The following is a 16270-nucleotide window of genomic DNA, read 5'->3' as shown; positions in this document are numbered from 1 at the left end:
TCGATCATCTGGATGAGGGGATCGAGTGCACCGTCAGCAAGTTTGCAGATGACACCAAATTAGGCACGAGTGTCAATCTGCTCGAGGGTAGGAAGGCTCTGCAGGAGGATCTGGATAGGCTGGACCGATGGGCTGAGGCTATCTGTATGAAGTTCAACAAGGCCAAGTGCCGGGTCCTGCACCTGGGGCACAACAACCCCAAGCAGCGCTACAGGCTGGGAGATGAGTGGCTGGAAAGCTGCCTGGCAGATGTGAGAAACACTCCGTAGCCAATAACTTAGGCTCAGGCGAGGATCTCAGTGAAGTAGTAATTTATTCGCGATTGCAATGGCGGGCGCCCCACAAGCAGGAGAGCGCACCCACTAGTTCCAAAACACAGTTTATATACTTTTTGATGACAGGACCCTCCCCTGTTTCCCCATTGACTGGGTAATCCAGGTTCACAATCTATCTGATGCTTCACAGACAATGCCTGGCCTTCAGTTGCTGGCCTGTTAAATTTCAAGCTTCTTTTGACTTTTTTACTGTTTGAAGTGGTAATGTTTCATCACTTATCTGATTTGACTTGACACCGTGATTTTCACCTAATTGCTCTAAGGAGTCCGGCTGTCTGCATTTTACAAGGTTTTCTGTTAAGCTTTCTTATCACTGCAAGCATATTTCAATACCACATTCCTTCCTTCTATACAATGTAACACTGCAAAAACAACATTTCCATTCCCACAATTCCCCCCTTTTCTCTTTTTATAATTTGTTGATTTTTGCAAAATTTTGCTCTAAGGTGTAATTTGGTAGATGTCTTCCTCTTCTTCACTTTCTTTGCTTTCCATTTCCTCTAATATCATCATCTTATCTGAGTAGGGTGGTGGATCCATGGTCATTTGTTTCGAAAGTGCAGTTTCAATTAACCGTTGGACAAGTCCCCTTACACAGGGGATAATGCAACAACCAATGGCTGTCAAAACTCCTGCTACTACAATCAAGGATGTAAATATGGACACTACCATTCCTTTCCATTTACCAAACCAAGATTCCAACCATCCTGTGATGGAAGTGTCTGTTCCTGAGTTTTCTGCCAATTCATTGGCAAGGGTGGTAAGCCCTTGCAATGCTCTAGTTACTGTGCCATCCAGGGCAGTATTGTTAGGGATAAAAGTACAACAACGGTTGCCCAGCATCACGCACACACCACCTTTCTCCGCAAGAATCGTATCTAATGCTATTCTGTTTTCCCAAGCCATTTTGCTGGTGGCATCTAGTTGTTCAGCGATTCCTCTTATCGCATCTCTTGTATAGTTTATGAATCTCTGCTGATTATAATAGATATAATTAATCCAATCCACATTTTTATTAATTGTTACCCACCAGAACAGTGACTCAAACCCTGCAGCAATTTGATTCCTGGCTTCCTGTTCATCAGGAACTCCTCTAGGCACCCCTATAGAATCTATGTATACTCTATCATCAAATGATATTCCTAAGCCTCTTTTACTTCTTCTGGGTATTTGTGATGTTTCGCTTTCAAATGCCAGGGTGAAGGGTATAGCTAATTGAACAAGTGCACAAGTGCCTCCCCAGTTAGATGGTAGGGTGGACCGTAAGATCTTCCCTCCACAGTACCACCAGAGATCTGCCCTAGGGATCTCAACTCTTGAATAGTTTCCCATCAAGTCCTCGGTAGCATTCAAGGTCCTCGTGCACAAGGCAAATTCTCCCAGATGCCGGGTAGCACTCACACCCTGCCGTGAGAGGCAAGCTGTATGGTTACCTATAGCTGTGGAGAATACAGGGGGAACCCTGATATTGCTATCATGCGAGGAAGGGAATAGCAAAGAGAGAGACTTACAGGCCTCATTTCCCCAGGCAGTCTTTTCTTGGTACAATGCAATCATACATCGCATTCCCTGGGAATCCTTGGTCCACCCCAATGGGCAGGGCACTATCTGGGCAATCAGTCATCCCGAGGCACAAGCATAGCAATTGCTATGGTTGAGACTCTGGACAGTATATTTGACCCATTCTATCCAGGCATTCACATCCCCATACCCTGTTTCAATCTCAAATGTTTGAACTGCCGCATTTCAAAGAGGGCCTCCTGTTTTCTCTCCTGTTTTCTCCTTGAGTTTCTCCCTTTCTCTGATGGCAATAGAGGATCGTTTCCATACAGCTATTCTCAATCTGGCTGTTGGGTCTCTACCAGTTATTTGTTCCCTCTGCTCAATTGTCGTTGGGCATTTAAATCTCCACAAGCTAACACCTCACAAGCATCAAACATGACAGATTGCGGTACATAACCCTCTGTCACATTCACCCATATTTTTATGGGGTATCCCATCTTACTATTATCTGGTCATGCCTTTTCCAAGTTGCCAATTGACCAAGACTTTCTCTGAGGCCTACAATCACTAAAAACAAAATTAATAATTGATTTTTCCCTGTCATTATTTTTAAACCTTAGGTTTCCAAATAATTATCAATACAAAGAATAAGATATACACTACTACCATAACAAACCCCCCTTGGGAACACTTCAGTTCACTATAGGCCAGTCCTTTCTCTCAAGCACAAGTCACACTCATTAGTTACCTGTGAAAATAAAAGGTTAGTTTACAATTGCAAGCTCTTATCCTGCTCAGAGTCCACTATGAGATTTTTCTCTTCGATTTCAGCTTCCAACAAGTCTTCTGTAGGAACAGCTTCCCAGGTACTAGGGTCGACGGATGCCTTCACTTGAGTATAGTGAGTCCAACCTTTTTCTGCAGTTCCTATGGCTGTTTCAGTGGTTAGTAGTACTTGGAAGTGTCCTTCCCATTCGGGCCGGAGTTGATCCTTTCCAGGTCTGAATCAGGACCCAATTTCCCACGGGTCCTGAGAAATGACAAAGAAGAGGACAACCCCAGAATACAGTTCTTAAGAAAACTCTCTTGTTTCGAATTGTGGTATCTCATCCCTTCTGCCCAGATAGGGTAATCCGAACAGCATCTCATATGGTGATATTCCTATATCCTTTCTTGGTGCTGTTTGAACCTGGAGGAGTGCTAAAGGTAAGCATTTTACCCAAGGAAGTTGGGTTTCTAACACTAATTTAGTTAATTGCTTCTTTAATGTCTGGTTCATTCGCTCCACCTTCCCAGAAGAGGAGGGGTGCCAGGGGGTGTGAAAATCCCACTCAATCTCTAAGGCCTGCATTAACCCTTGCAGTACTTGTGAAGTGAAATTATTTCCTTGATCTGAATCAATGTTTTCAGCTATCCCATATCTAGGGACTATTTGCTCCAGTGATACCTTAGCCACCGTGTTTGCAGTGGCAGATACAGAGGGGAAAGCTTACACCCATCCAGTCACGTGGTCAATTAGGACAAACAAGTACTTAAATCTCCCTCCTTTACGTAACTCAGTAAAGTCTACCTGTATACTTTGTAAAGGTCGAATCCCTGGCTCCCGTCCCCCTCTAGGTTAGTTACAAATGACCTTTTTATTTGCCTTTTGACATATGGTACATCCTCTGCATATTTGCTTCACTAAAGTGTGTATTCCTACACAGACATACTTTCTTAGCACAACATCACACATTGCTTGCATCTCCCAATGACTCTCTTGATGTAAAACATCATATTTGCCTCCTTGGTGCTTTATTCAGCATTTCTCTCCCATCAGGGAGTATCCATTTTCCCTCAGGCTTCGTGGCTCCTGATTCCTTAAAGAAATCTCTCTTAAAAACTTTTTAGTTCTTTCTTAGTTTTCAACAATTCCCTGAATCCTCTCTGGATTTATTCTCAGTTTTCCCTCAGACATTAGATGCCTTAAATACCTGACTTCTCTTTCTACGTATTGTAATTTATTTTTCAATACTCCCAAGCCCTGCTTTCCCAGAAAGTTGAATAGCTTGTTAGTAGCTTCCTTCACAACTGTTTTCTCCTGTCCTGACAATAAACGATCATACACATTTTGTAACAGAAATTCCTCCTTGGGAGGTTGGAATTGCTCCAAAATCTGTTCTAGAACTTTGCCCAAATTAATCGGAGGCCCTGTAAACCCCTGAGGTAAAACTGTCCATATGTATTGTTGCTTCCGCCCCCACTTCAGAGTCTTTCCAGTCAGAGGTGAATATATCTTTGCTCTCAGGGCCTGAGAGCACTCCATTAATACCACTGTTATTCCAGTCTAACAATTTACTATTTGAATGCCCAATTTCATCATCAAATCCCTTCCCAACAAGTTAGTCCCTGCCTTGGGTACATACAATAATTGCCCAGAGATCATTTTATCCCCTAGTCTCAGCTTGGTATCCCCCAAAGGTGGCACTGTTATCCCAGCCCCTTCTACCCCCATCACTTGTTAGGGTTTCATTAGTTAATTTAATCCCTGATATTTTACAGGCCAGTAATGACCTAGCTGCCCCTGTGTATTGTGTTTGATGGCAAGGTTCGGGAGGGGGCTGCAGTGGCAGCCCCCACGAGGAGAATCCAGAAACCACCCTGTGGCAGATAAGGGACAATTTCATCCGGCCCCAGAGGGGCCCACCACTGCCCAGAGCCAAGCCATGAGCAACACAGTCCGTGCCTCTGTGAGAGCACATCCACGAAAACAAACAAACAAACAAACAAAAACCTGCTGCTCAACAGCAGCTGGGAGAGCAAGGAGCGAGAAACCTCCCCGCAGACACCAAAGTCAGCACAGAAGGAGGGGGTGGAGGCGCTCCAGGCGCCGGAGCCGAAGCCCCCTGCGGCCTGTGGAGAGGCCCCTGGTGGAGCATGCTGCCCCCCCCCCCCGCCCCCGCCCCTTCTCGATACTTGGGAAACTGACCAAACACCACAGCAAATATACCAAAACTTCTAGACTGTTACTTAGATAGTGCCTACATCCTCTTTCCCTGCTCATTCAACTTTCCCAACTCATTCAAAAAAAACAGCTCTGTCAAACAATACATACCACACCTTTAACACCTTTAATAACCCTTTTTAACACTTCTTCCTATCTTTCTCCAGCCTGTACTTTCTCCAAAGTCTCAGTCATTAGCCAACTTAATTCCATACCTTTCTCCCTCATCCCATTTTCCTTCTCTCCTCCTTCTTCCACTCCGGATATTCCTACCTGAAGTGGCCAGCCTGCCCACACTTAAAACATCCTATCAAAGCCTGTCCCTGCTAAGATTCAGGCCACAACACGGGTAGCTTTCCTTGCCTGCCATTCCTTCATCTCTCTTCCCCTCTTTTCCATCCTGGCCCTGACTCCCCCTGAAGATTTTCTTCCTCTTTCTCCAACCCTCTGCCTCACTACCTGCTACACTGTCAATACCATTAGTTTCACTCTCTGCTTTTCCTTCTCATCTCCCCTCTTGACACACACGTTCAGGGCCTCCCACAGGAGGGCCCCCCAGTGACTGTTCACTACATCCCCCCCACCTTCTGGAGCATCTTCTGTGCATCTTGCCAGGCTTCAATCACAAAATGAACTTTCAAGAGCCCTTGGGATACCGGGTCCTCAGGATTCATCCCCAAGTACTTTCTCATTCTGACCCCAAGTCTCTCATATGATTTCTGTGTTGCACACTATTATTCTTCCAGCCAGGATCGGCAAGTGGTTATTTCTGCCCTGCCGGTATTACCCCTGGTCCTGGAGGATGAGTTCTTTCCCATTTTTGTATTGCAGCTCTCCTCCTGATCATTCCCATTTCTTTCCCTGTAAACAGCATATTTATATACATAATTCCCCCTCCCCAAGAGTATAAGTTAGGTCCTAGGAAACTCCTAACCTCTCTGCTGGTAAGGAGGGGGGGAAGTTCACTTAAGAGGATACACAGTTAGTGTTAGCGCTGTTAGTATCAGGGAAGGCAAAATTCTCAGTACCTCTTCTACCTTGTTCTAATTCTTTTACCAGTTTGGGGTACCTCCTGTTCCCAGAGCTAATGTTATCTATAGTTCCTGTCTCTTCTTTCGGAGGAACTGCTACAGCAGCCGCTGCTGCTGCAGCAACTTGGGGGTTATAAGGAGGAGGTAAGTTATCCAGAAGGTCCCATTTATCACTTGTCTCTTCCTTTTTCTTTCCCTCTTTATTCTGATTTTTGCTCAAAACCAAATTTATTCCTTGTATCCAACAAGCTGCATACTCCGATTCTTCTTCCGAAAATGGAAATTTGTTATTAACATAAAAATTTAAGGCCTGACATACCCAATCTTTGTCAGACCCGTGTTTTGGCCAAAATACTGCAGCTCCTTTAATTGGTTCTTTCGTCCAGACTGATACACAATATTTAACCATTTTCTTCCTATCTTTTTCTGTAGTTTTGGGGTTATTCTTCCAATTTCTCAACATCCTTCCTAAAGGACAGTCGGGAGGCACTCCCCCAGGGATATCTCCCTGTCCCCTGGAACTCATATTTCCCATTTTTCCTATCCTGGAAAATGGGGGTGTACTGCCAAGCACTTCCCCGTGCAAGAGCTACCGCACACCTATGAGTTTACCAGATTCCCTGGTGTACTTCCGAGCACTACCCCGTGCAAGGATTACCGCACACCAAATTTCCCTGGTGTACTTCCGAGCACTACCCCGTGCAAGGCTTACCGCACACCAAATTTCCCTGGTGTACTTCCGAGCACTACCCCGTGCAAGGATTACCGCACACCAAATTTCCCTGGTGTACTGCCAAGCACTTCCCCGTGCAAGGCTTACCGCACACCAAATTTCCCTGGTGTACTGCCAAGCACTACCCCGTGCAAGGCTTACCGCACACCAAATTTCCCTGGTGTACTTCCGAGCACTACCCCGTGCAAGGATTACCGCACACCAAATTTCCCTGGTGTACTGCCAAGCACTACCCCGTGCAAGGCTTACCGCACACCAGATTTCCCTGGTGTACTTCCGAGCACTACCCCGTGCAAGGATTACCGCACACCAAATTTCCCTGGTGTACTGCCAAGCACTACCCCGTGCAAGGCTTACCGCACACCAAATTTCCCTGGTGTACTTCCGAGCACTACCCCGTGCAAGGATTACCGCACACCAAATTTCCCTGGTGTACTGCCAAGCACTACCCCGTGCAAGGCTTACCGCACACCAGATTTCCCTGGTGTACTTCCGAGCACTACCCCGTGCAAGGATTACCGCACACCAAATTTCCCTGGTGTACTTCCGAGCACTACCCCGTGCAAGGATTACCGCACACCAAATTTCCCTGGTGTATTGCCAAGCACTTCCCTGTGCAAGGGCTTACCGCACACCAAATTTCCCTGGTGTACTTCCGAGCACTACCCCATGCAAGGCTTACCGCACACCAAATTTCCCTGGTGTACTGCCAAGCACTTCCCCGTGCAAGGCTTACCGCACACCAAATTTCCCTGGTGTACTTCCGAGCACTACCCCGTGCAAGGCTTACCGCACACCAAATTTCCCTGGTGTACTGCCAAGCACTACCCCGTGCAAGGCTTACCGCACACCAAATTTCCCTGGTGTACTTCCGAGCACTACCCCGTGCAAGGCTTACCGCACACCAAATTTCCCTGGTGTACTTCCGAGCACTACCCCGTGCAAGGATTACCGCACACCAAATTTCCCTGGTGTACTTCCGAGCACTACCCCGTGCAAGGCTTACCGCACTCCAAATTTCCCTGGTGTACTTCCGAGCACTACCCCGTGCAAGGCTTACCGCACACCAAATTTCCCTGGTGTACTTCCGAGCACTACCCCGTGCAAGGCTTACCGCACACCACATTTCCCGAGACTCTTCCTTTCTCTCCCTTATCTCACGCTTCGTCCGTCTCCGGCCGTGCCCCTCGCGGAGCTACGGAACCGCGGATCAGGACTCCACACTCGCTTTGTACAAAAGTACGTCTCAATCACACATCACACATCACACAGTCTCACCCGACCCCCGAGGCAATACTTAATATTTCTTACCTTGGTCTGTGCACAGAGTTACCGGATCAATTCTTAAAACCCTGAGTGCCTACCTTCTTCCTTTTCCCCACTACTTCACGGATCCTGCCTCTTTAATCACTCTCGGGCCCTCTGTCAGCTCTCCGCAGAACCGCCACCGTCAATGCACAGGACCGCTGAAATCAGCGGGGCATGCCTTCCTGCTGCTGCGGCGGTGGGGCTCCCCGGTAGGTGACTGGATCCCGGACGAGCCCCCAAATTGTGAGAAACACTCTGCAGCCAATAACTTAGGCTCAGGCGAGGATCTCAGTGAAGTAGTAATTTATTCGCGATTGCAATGGCGGGCGCCCCACAAGCAGGAGAGCGCACCCACTAGTTCCAAAACACAGTTTATATACTTTTTGATGACAGGACCCTCCCCTGTTTCCCCATTGACTGGGTAATCCAGGTTCACAATCTATCTGATGCTTCACAGACAATGCCTGGCCTTCAGTTGCTGGCCTGTTAAATTTCAAGCTTCTTTTGACTTTTTTACTGTTTGAAGTGGTAATGTTTCATCACTTATCTGATTTGACTTGACACCGTGATTTTCACCTAATTGCTCTAAGGAGTCCGGCTGTCTGCATTTTACAAGGTTTTCTGTTAAGCTTTCTTATCACTGCAAGCATATTTCAATACCACATTCCTTCCTTCTATACAATGTAACACTGCAAAAACAACATTTCCATTCCCACACAGAGAAGGACCTGGGAGTATTGGTTGATAGCCAGCTGAATATGAGCCAGCAGTGTGCTCAGGTGGCCAAGAAGGCCAACAGCATCCTGGCTTGTATCAGAAACAGTGTGGCCAGCAGGACACGGGAAGTGATTGTGCCCCTATACTCGGCTCTGGTGAGGCCACACCTCGAGTACTGTGTTCACTTTTGGGCCCCTCACTACAAGAAGGACATGGAGGTGCTCGAGCGAGTCCAGAGAAGGGCAACGAAGCTGGTGAGGGGTCTGGAGAACAAGTCTTACGAGGATCGGCTGAGGGAGCTGGTATTGTTCAGCCTGGAGAAGAGGAGGCTCAGGGGCGACCTTATCACTCTCCATACCTTAAAGGAGGCTGTAGCGAGGTGGGGATTGGTCTATTTTCCCACGTGCCTGGTGGGACGAGGACGAGGGGGAATGGGCTAAAGTTGTGCCAGGGGAGGTTTAGGTCGGATATTAGGAAAAACTTCTTTACCGAAAGGGTTGTTAGGCATTGGAATGGGCTGCCCAGGGAAGTGGTTGAGTCACCATCCCTGGAGGTCTTTAAAAGATGTTTAGATGTAGAGCTTAGTGATATGGTTTAGTGGAGGACTTGTTAGTGTTAGGTCAGAGGTTGGACTAGATGATCTTGGAGGTCTCTTCCAACCTAGATGATTCTGTGATTCTGTGATTCTGTGGGAGGGACCCCCATGCCAGAGCAGGGGAGAGAGTGACCGTGAAGGAGCAAAGGAAATGAAGCACCATGGACCGACTGCAGCCCCCACTCTGGACCCCTTGCACCACTCAGGGCGGGGAGGTGGAAGAGTGTGGATGGGGGAAGGTGCCCTCAGCTTGTTTCTTTGTTTCTCACTGCTCCAGCCCGTCAGCAATACGTAAGTACCCCGAATACTTTCTCATTGTTGTGGTTTAACCCGGCTGGCAGCTAAACACCACACAGCCTTTCACTCACCCTCCCCCCTCCCTCTCTGGGATGGGGGAGAGAAACGGGAAAGTGAAGCCGGTGAATTGAGATAAAGACAGTTTATTAAGACAGGAATATAATAATAACAATAATAATAATAATAGTGATAATGATAATAGTATTAACAATAATAATGTGTAAGAAAACAAGTGATGCACAATGCAATTGCTCACCACCCGCTGACCGATGCCCAGCCTATTCCCGAGCAGCCGGCCCCCCACCCCGGCCAGCCACCCCTATATATTGTTTAGCATGACGTCAGATGGTATGGAATACCCCTTTGGCCAGTTTGGGTCAGCTGTCCTGGGTCTGTCCCCTCCCAGCTCCTGCTGCACCCCCAGCCTGCTCGCTGGCAGGACAGAGCGAGAAGCCGAAAAGTCCTTGGCCTGGTGTAAACACTGCTCTGCAACAATTAAAACATCAGCATGTTATCAGCGCTCTTCTCATCCTAATCCAAAACATAGCACCCTACCAGCTACTATGAGCTACTTAACTCTGTCCTAACTGGAACCAGGACAGATATCCACCCCTTATTCCATACCATTTATGTCATGCTCAGGTTACACTCTGTCCAATGCATTCTAATTAATCACCATTTTCATCTATGATATATAGCGATCATGGTAGTGATGACATACATTATTATATAATAATTAACATACTACAATTCAACTCATGGGCTATTCTCACCCAGTATCAAATCCCCTTGAGGTACACACCGGACCTCCCCATTCTTTTGCATTACCCACCAAGTGCATCCAGGTCCCTGAGCAAAAGCAATTCCACGAATGGGTTTGCCTTTTCCTGAGGCAGGAGTAGCCCAGACTGTTTTACCCAGCATGTTTCTTACGTGCACTACAGGAACTTTATCCCCTTCTACAGTGCGTAACAGGTTTGATTGGGCAGGTCCAGCTCGGTTGGCAGATCCCCTGGTATTGACTAACCAGGTGGCCTTTGCCAAATGTGTATCCCAATTTTTGAATGTCCCAGCACCCATTGCTTTCAGTGTAGTCTTCAACAGTCCATTGTATCGTTCAACTTTTCCAGAGGCTGGTGCATGATAGGGGATGTGATACACCCACTCAATACCATGTTCTTTGGCCCAAGTGTCTATAAGGTTGTTTCGGAAATGAGTCCCGTTGTCTGACTCAATTCTCTCTGGGGTGCCATGTCGCCATAGGACTTGCTTTTCAAGGCCCAGGATAGTGTTCCGGGCGGTGGCATGGGGCACCGGATATGTTTCCAGCCATCCGGTGGTTGCTTCCACCATTGTAAGTACGTGGCGCTTGCCGTTGCGGGTTTGAGGGAGTGTGATGTAATCAATCTGCCAGGCCTCTCCATATTTATATTTCAGCCATCGTCCTCCATACCAAAGAGGTTTTCACCGTTTGGCTTGCTTGATTGCAGCACATGTTTCACAGTCATGAATAACCTGTGCTATAGTGTCCATGGTCAGGTCCACCCCTCGATCACGAGCCCATCTGTAGGTTGCATCTCTACCTTGATGGCCTGAGGTGTCATGGGCCCATCGGGCTATAAATAATTCACCTTTATGTTGCCAGTCCAGGTCCACCTGAGCCACTTCAATCTTAGCAGCCTGATCCACCTGCTGGTTGTTTTGATGTTCTTCAGTAGCCCGATTCTTGGGCACATGAGCATCTACATGGCGTACCTTTACAACCAGGTTCTCTACCCGGGCAGCAATATCTTGCCACAATGCCGCAGCCCAGATGGGCTTGCCCCTGCGCTGCCAGTTGTTCTGCTTCCATTGCTGTATCCACCCCCACAGGGCATTTGCTACCATCCATGAATCAGTATAGAGATAGAGAACTGGCCACTTTTCTCGTTCAGCAATATCTAAAGCCAGCTGAATGGCTTTCACTTCTGCAAACTGACTCGATTCACCTTCTCCCTCAGCAGCTTCTGCAACTCGTCGTGTAGGACTCCATACAGCAGCTTTCCATCTCCGATGCTTTCCCACAATACGACAGGACCCGTCAGTGAACAAGGCATATTTCTTCTCATTTTCCGGTAGCTTGTTGTACAGTGGGGCTTCTTCAGCACGGACCACCTCCTCCTCTGATGATATCCCAAAGTATTTGCCTTCTGGCCAGTCCATAATCACCTCCAAGATTCCTGGGCGACTGGGGTTTCCTATTCGAGCTCGCTGAGTAATCAGTGCAACCCACTTGCTCCATGTAGCATCAGTTGCATGATGTGTAGAGGGGACCCTTCCTTTGAACATCCAGCCTAGTACCGGCAGTCGGGGTGCCAGGAGGAGCTGCGCTTCAGTACCGACCACTTCCGAAGCAGATCGAACTCCTTCATATGCTGCCAATATCTCCTTTTCAGTTGGAGTATAGCGGGCTTCAGATCCTCTGTATCCCCGACTCCAAAACCCCAGGGGTCGACCTCAAGTTTCCCCAGGTTCTTTCTGCCAGAGGCTCCAGGTGGGACCATTCTCCCCGGCTGCGGTGTAGAGCACATTCTTTACATCTGGTCCTGTTCGGACTGGCCCGAGGGCTACTGCATGAACTATTTCCTGCTTAATTTGTTCAAAGGCTTGTCGTTGCTCAGGGCCCCATTCAAAAGCATTCTTCTTACGGGTTACTTGGTAGAGCGGGTTTACAATCAGACTGTAATTTGGAATATGCATTCTCCAAAACCCCACGACACCTAGGAAAGTTTGTGTTTCTTTTTTGCTAGTTGGTGGAGACATAGCTGTTATCTTGTTGATCACATCCATTGGGATTTGACGGCGTCCATCTTGCCATTTTATTCCTAAAAACTGGATCTCTCGTGCAGGTCCTTTAACTTTATTCTGTTTTATGGCAAAACCGGCCTTCAGAAGGATTTGGACTATTTTCTTCCCTTTCTCGAAAAGTTCTTCTGCAGTGTCACCCCACACAATGATGTCATCGATGTACTGCAGGTGTTCAGGAGCTTCCCCCTGCTCCAGCGCAGACTGGATCAGTCCATGGCAAATGGTAGGGCTGTGTTTCCACCCCTGGGGCAGCCGATTCCAAGTATATTGGACTCCCCTCCAAGTGAAAGCAAACTGTGGCCTGCACTGTGCTGCTAGAGGGATGGAGAAAAATGCATTAGCGATATCAATTGTGGCATACCACTTGGCTGCCTTTGATTCCAGTTCATACTGGAGTTCTAGCATGTCCGGCACTGCAGCACTCAGTGGTGGCGTGACTTCGTTCAGGCCACGATAGTCCACTGTTAGTCTTCACTCACCATTAGACTTTCGCACTGGCCATATGGGACTATTAAAAGGTGAATGAGTCTTGCTGATCACTCCTTGGCTCTCCAGTTGACGAATTAGCTTATGGATGGGACTCAGGGAGTCTCGGTTGGTGCGATATTGCCGCCGGTGCACAGTTGTGGTAGCGATCGGCACTTGCTGTTCTTCAACCCTCAGCAACCCCACAACAGAAGGGTCCTCTGAGAGACCAGGCAAGGTAGACAACTGTTTAATGTCCTCTGTCTCCAAGGCAGCTATGCCAAAAGCCCAGCGGAACCCTTTTGGGTCCTTGAAATATCCTCTTCTAAGATAGTCTATGCCAAGGATGCACGGAGCATCTGGGCCAGTCACAATACGGTGCTTTTGCCACTCATTACCGGTTAGACTCACTTCAGCCTCCAATACAGTTAACTGCTGGGATCCCCCCGTCACACCATAAATACAGATGGGCTCTGGCCCTTTATAGCTTGATGGCATTAGAGTACATTGTGCACCGGTGTCTACCAAAGCCTTATACTTCTGTGCGTCTGACGTGCCAGGCCATCGAATCCACACAGTCCAATAAACTCGATTGTCCCTTTCCTCCCCCTGGCTGGAGGCAGGGCCCCTCTAGTCCTGGTCAGAATCTTCGTTTCTGTGTCTAAAGGACTGCTTGCTGGAAGTTGGAGCAGCAAACTTTTCAGAGAATTCCTTTTTCCCACTTGTTTTCCTTTGCAATTCACGTACCCGTGCCTCTAGGGTCGCAGTAGATTTTCCATCCCATTTTCTCATGTCCTCTCCATGGTCACGTAGGTAAAACCACAGGGTGGCGCGGTGTGTGTGCCCACCATATTGTCTTCCTTGCATAGATGAACGTTTACCCCTAATAGCTGAGACACTGGTTTGTACAGGTGGGGAGGAAAATAATCTCTCTTCAAGTTGGTGGATCTTTTCAGAAAGTTTCTCCAAAGTATTCTCTTTTAGCTGGTGGACACTGTTTCGTTCAGGTGGAGGGGAAGATAATCTTTCTTCAAGTTGGTGGATCTTTTCAGAAAGTTTCTCCAAAGCATTCTCTTTTAGCTGGTGGACACTGGTTCGTTCAGGTGGAGGGGAAGATAAATTCTCTTTAAGTTGGTGGACCTCTTCAGAGAGTTTCTCCACAGCCGAGACACAGGCCCGTAGGGAAGAGGAGAGATTTCCTTCGTACTGCCGGAGTAATTTAGTCACTTCATTCACTGGGGGATTCTCCTCCGCTTTCCAGGCTATTATTGCCAATGAGCTGGCATATGATGATGGTGCACTCCGTACAAACTTCCGCCACATAGGTGGTGTACACTGGACTGCATCTGGATCTGCGGATGTTTGTGCGTCGTCTAGGTCCTTATATATTACTTCCCGTACGGCCAATTCCCTCAGGTACTGAATTCCCTTCTCCATGGTGGTCCATTTGCCTGGTAGACATACAAGTTCTTCCTTGAAGGGATACCTTTCCTGCACAGCTGACAGGAGACGCCTCCAGAGGCTGCGAGATCGTGCTCCATCTCCAATTGCTTTGTCAATGCATGCGTCCCTAGCAAGGGATCCCAGCCGCCTGGCTTCCTTGCCCTCTAATTCCACATAATTGGCTCCAGCGTCCCAGCACCGGAGCAGCCAGGTGACAAGCTGCTCGCCTATACAGCGACCAAAATCTTTTCGCACATCTCGTAGCTCACGCAAGTATAGAGTCCGGGTAGTTACTGTTGATTTTTCGACACCCTCATCCTCATCTTCAGTCTCCTGCACCTTTGATGGCTGGTGTAGAGTCCGGGTAGTTACTGTTGATTTTTCGACATCCTCATCCTCATCTTCAGTCTCCTGCACCTTTGATGGCCCAGCCTCGTCTTCACTATGCCCAGACTTAGCAGAAGACTGTTTGCGTTCTAAACGACCTGAGTCTCTATACCATTTCTTCACCTTGCCTACAGGGGCAACTTGCACTGCTACAGCTCGTTTCTCTAATCCAGACACAGGGTCTGCCACAGGGGTTGGAATACCCTCTGCGGGGTCAACTTGCACTGCTACAGCTCGTTTCTCTGATCCAGACACAGGAGTGGGAGCAGCTGCAGGAGCTGGAGCTGCTGCAGGGGCTGGAGTGGCTGCGGGAGCTGGAGCTGGAGCGGCTGCAGGAGCTGGAGCGGCTGCAGGAGCTGGAGCTGGAGCGGCTGCAGGAGCTGGAGCTGGAGTGGCTGCAGGAGCTGGAGCTGGAGCGGCTGCAGGAGCTGGAGCGGCTGCAGGAGCTGGAGCTGGAGCGGTTGCAGGAGCTGGAGCTGGAGCGGCTGCAGGAGCTGGAGCGGCTGCAGGAGCTGGAACTGGAACGGCTGCAGGAGCCGGAGCGGCTGCAGGAGCTGGAGCTGGAGCGGCTGCAGGAGCTGGAGCTAGGTTGCTAGTAGCATCAATTGCAGCTCGATAGGCACAAGCCAGACCCCAGCACGCTACAGTGATTTGTGTCACTTTGGAACTGCCAGAGTCATGACACCTTTTTTTCAAGCATTCTGCCAGCTTTTTAGGATTTTGCAGTTGTTCAGGGGTGAATGTCCAAAACACTGGAGGTGACCACTGCTCTAGAAACCTGCCCATATCCTCCCACACTCCCTGCCACTCGCAACTATCCCGCCTCAAGACAGATCTCCGGATGAGATTCCTAAGTAGTTGTTTAACCCTCCACAAAATCTGAAGCGCATTCAGGAGACATAACAACAAGAGCAGGCTGGTCTGAGTATCCCAAGGATATTCAACATCTCGGAGAACCACCGTAACTAGCTCAGGGGATAAGAGGGTGGTGGTGAAGGAGAAAGGGAGAGTGAACAGGTAGGGAAACATGTCTTCCCCTGTCCCCTTCACAGAGTGGCTCCCTAACGAAAACAGGCAATAGGTGTAATTGCTAATAGTTTCCGAGTTATGGGTTCCAAAGTATAGAGTCGACGTCAGTGCTGAGTACAAATACCAGGTTAAAGTCGTGACCAGATATTTCATCATTTCATAAGCCATTGTTACACCGCACAGTACCACAACAATCTTAAAGCAGGGCCCGGAAAGGATAAACAGTGCAACAGGGAGCACATACAGAAAGTAACGCACCATAAAACTGAATTTGGAATACAGGTACAGCAGACTGGAGATTAAGGCAATCAACATCGTGACTAGCAACTATTAAGCAGGTCCAATACTTATACCAATTTTAGTTTAACACACTCTGGTCAGATTTGTCGATATCTCAACCCTTCGGGCCCCACGTTGGGCGCCAAAAGGACTGTTGTGGTTTAACCCGGCTGGCAGCTAAACACCACACAGCCGTTCGCTCACCCTCCCCCCTCCCTCTCTGGGATGGGGGAGAGAAACGGGAAAGTGAAGCCGGTGAGTTGAGATAAAGACAGTTTATTAAGACAGGAATATAATAATATAAGGAATATAAGGAAT

The 16270-nt window shown here is 48.3% G+C and overlaps 1 long non-coding RNA gene across 1 annotated transcript in view; it reads right to left on the bottom strand.

Moving 5' to 3' along the window:
* Positions 1 to 295: 295 nt before the first annotated feature.
* The window catches only part of LOC136789485 (uncharacterized), a 69362-nt gene continuing 53387 nt past the window's right edge, over positions 296 to 16270 (bottom strand). Inside the window, exon 2 of the long non-coding RNA XR_010828214.1 lies at positions 296 to 2868. This is a non-coding gene — a long non-coding RNA (uncharacterized lncRNA). The remainder of the gene's footprint in view (positions 2869 to 16270) is intronic.

The sequence above is a fragment of the Anser cygnoides genome, unplaced genomic scaffold (genome assembly GCF_040182565.1).
Source record: "Anser cygnoides isolate HZ-2024a breed goose unplaced genomic scaffold, Taihu_goose_T2T_genome scaffold_51_1, whole genome shotgun sequence".
In the NCBI taxonomy this organism is placed as follows: Eukaryota; Metazoa; Chordata; class Aves; order Anseriformes; family Anatidae; genus Anser; species Anser cygnoides.
The sequence above is the reverse complement of the archived record's forward strand: the minus strand, read 5'-3'. Positions and strand labels throughout refer to the sequence as shown.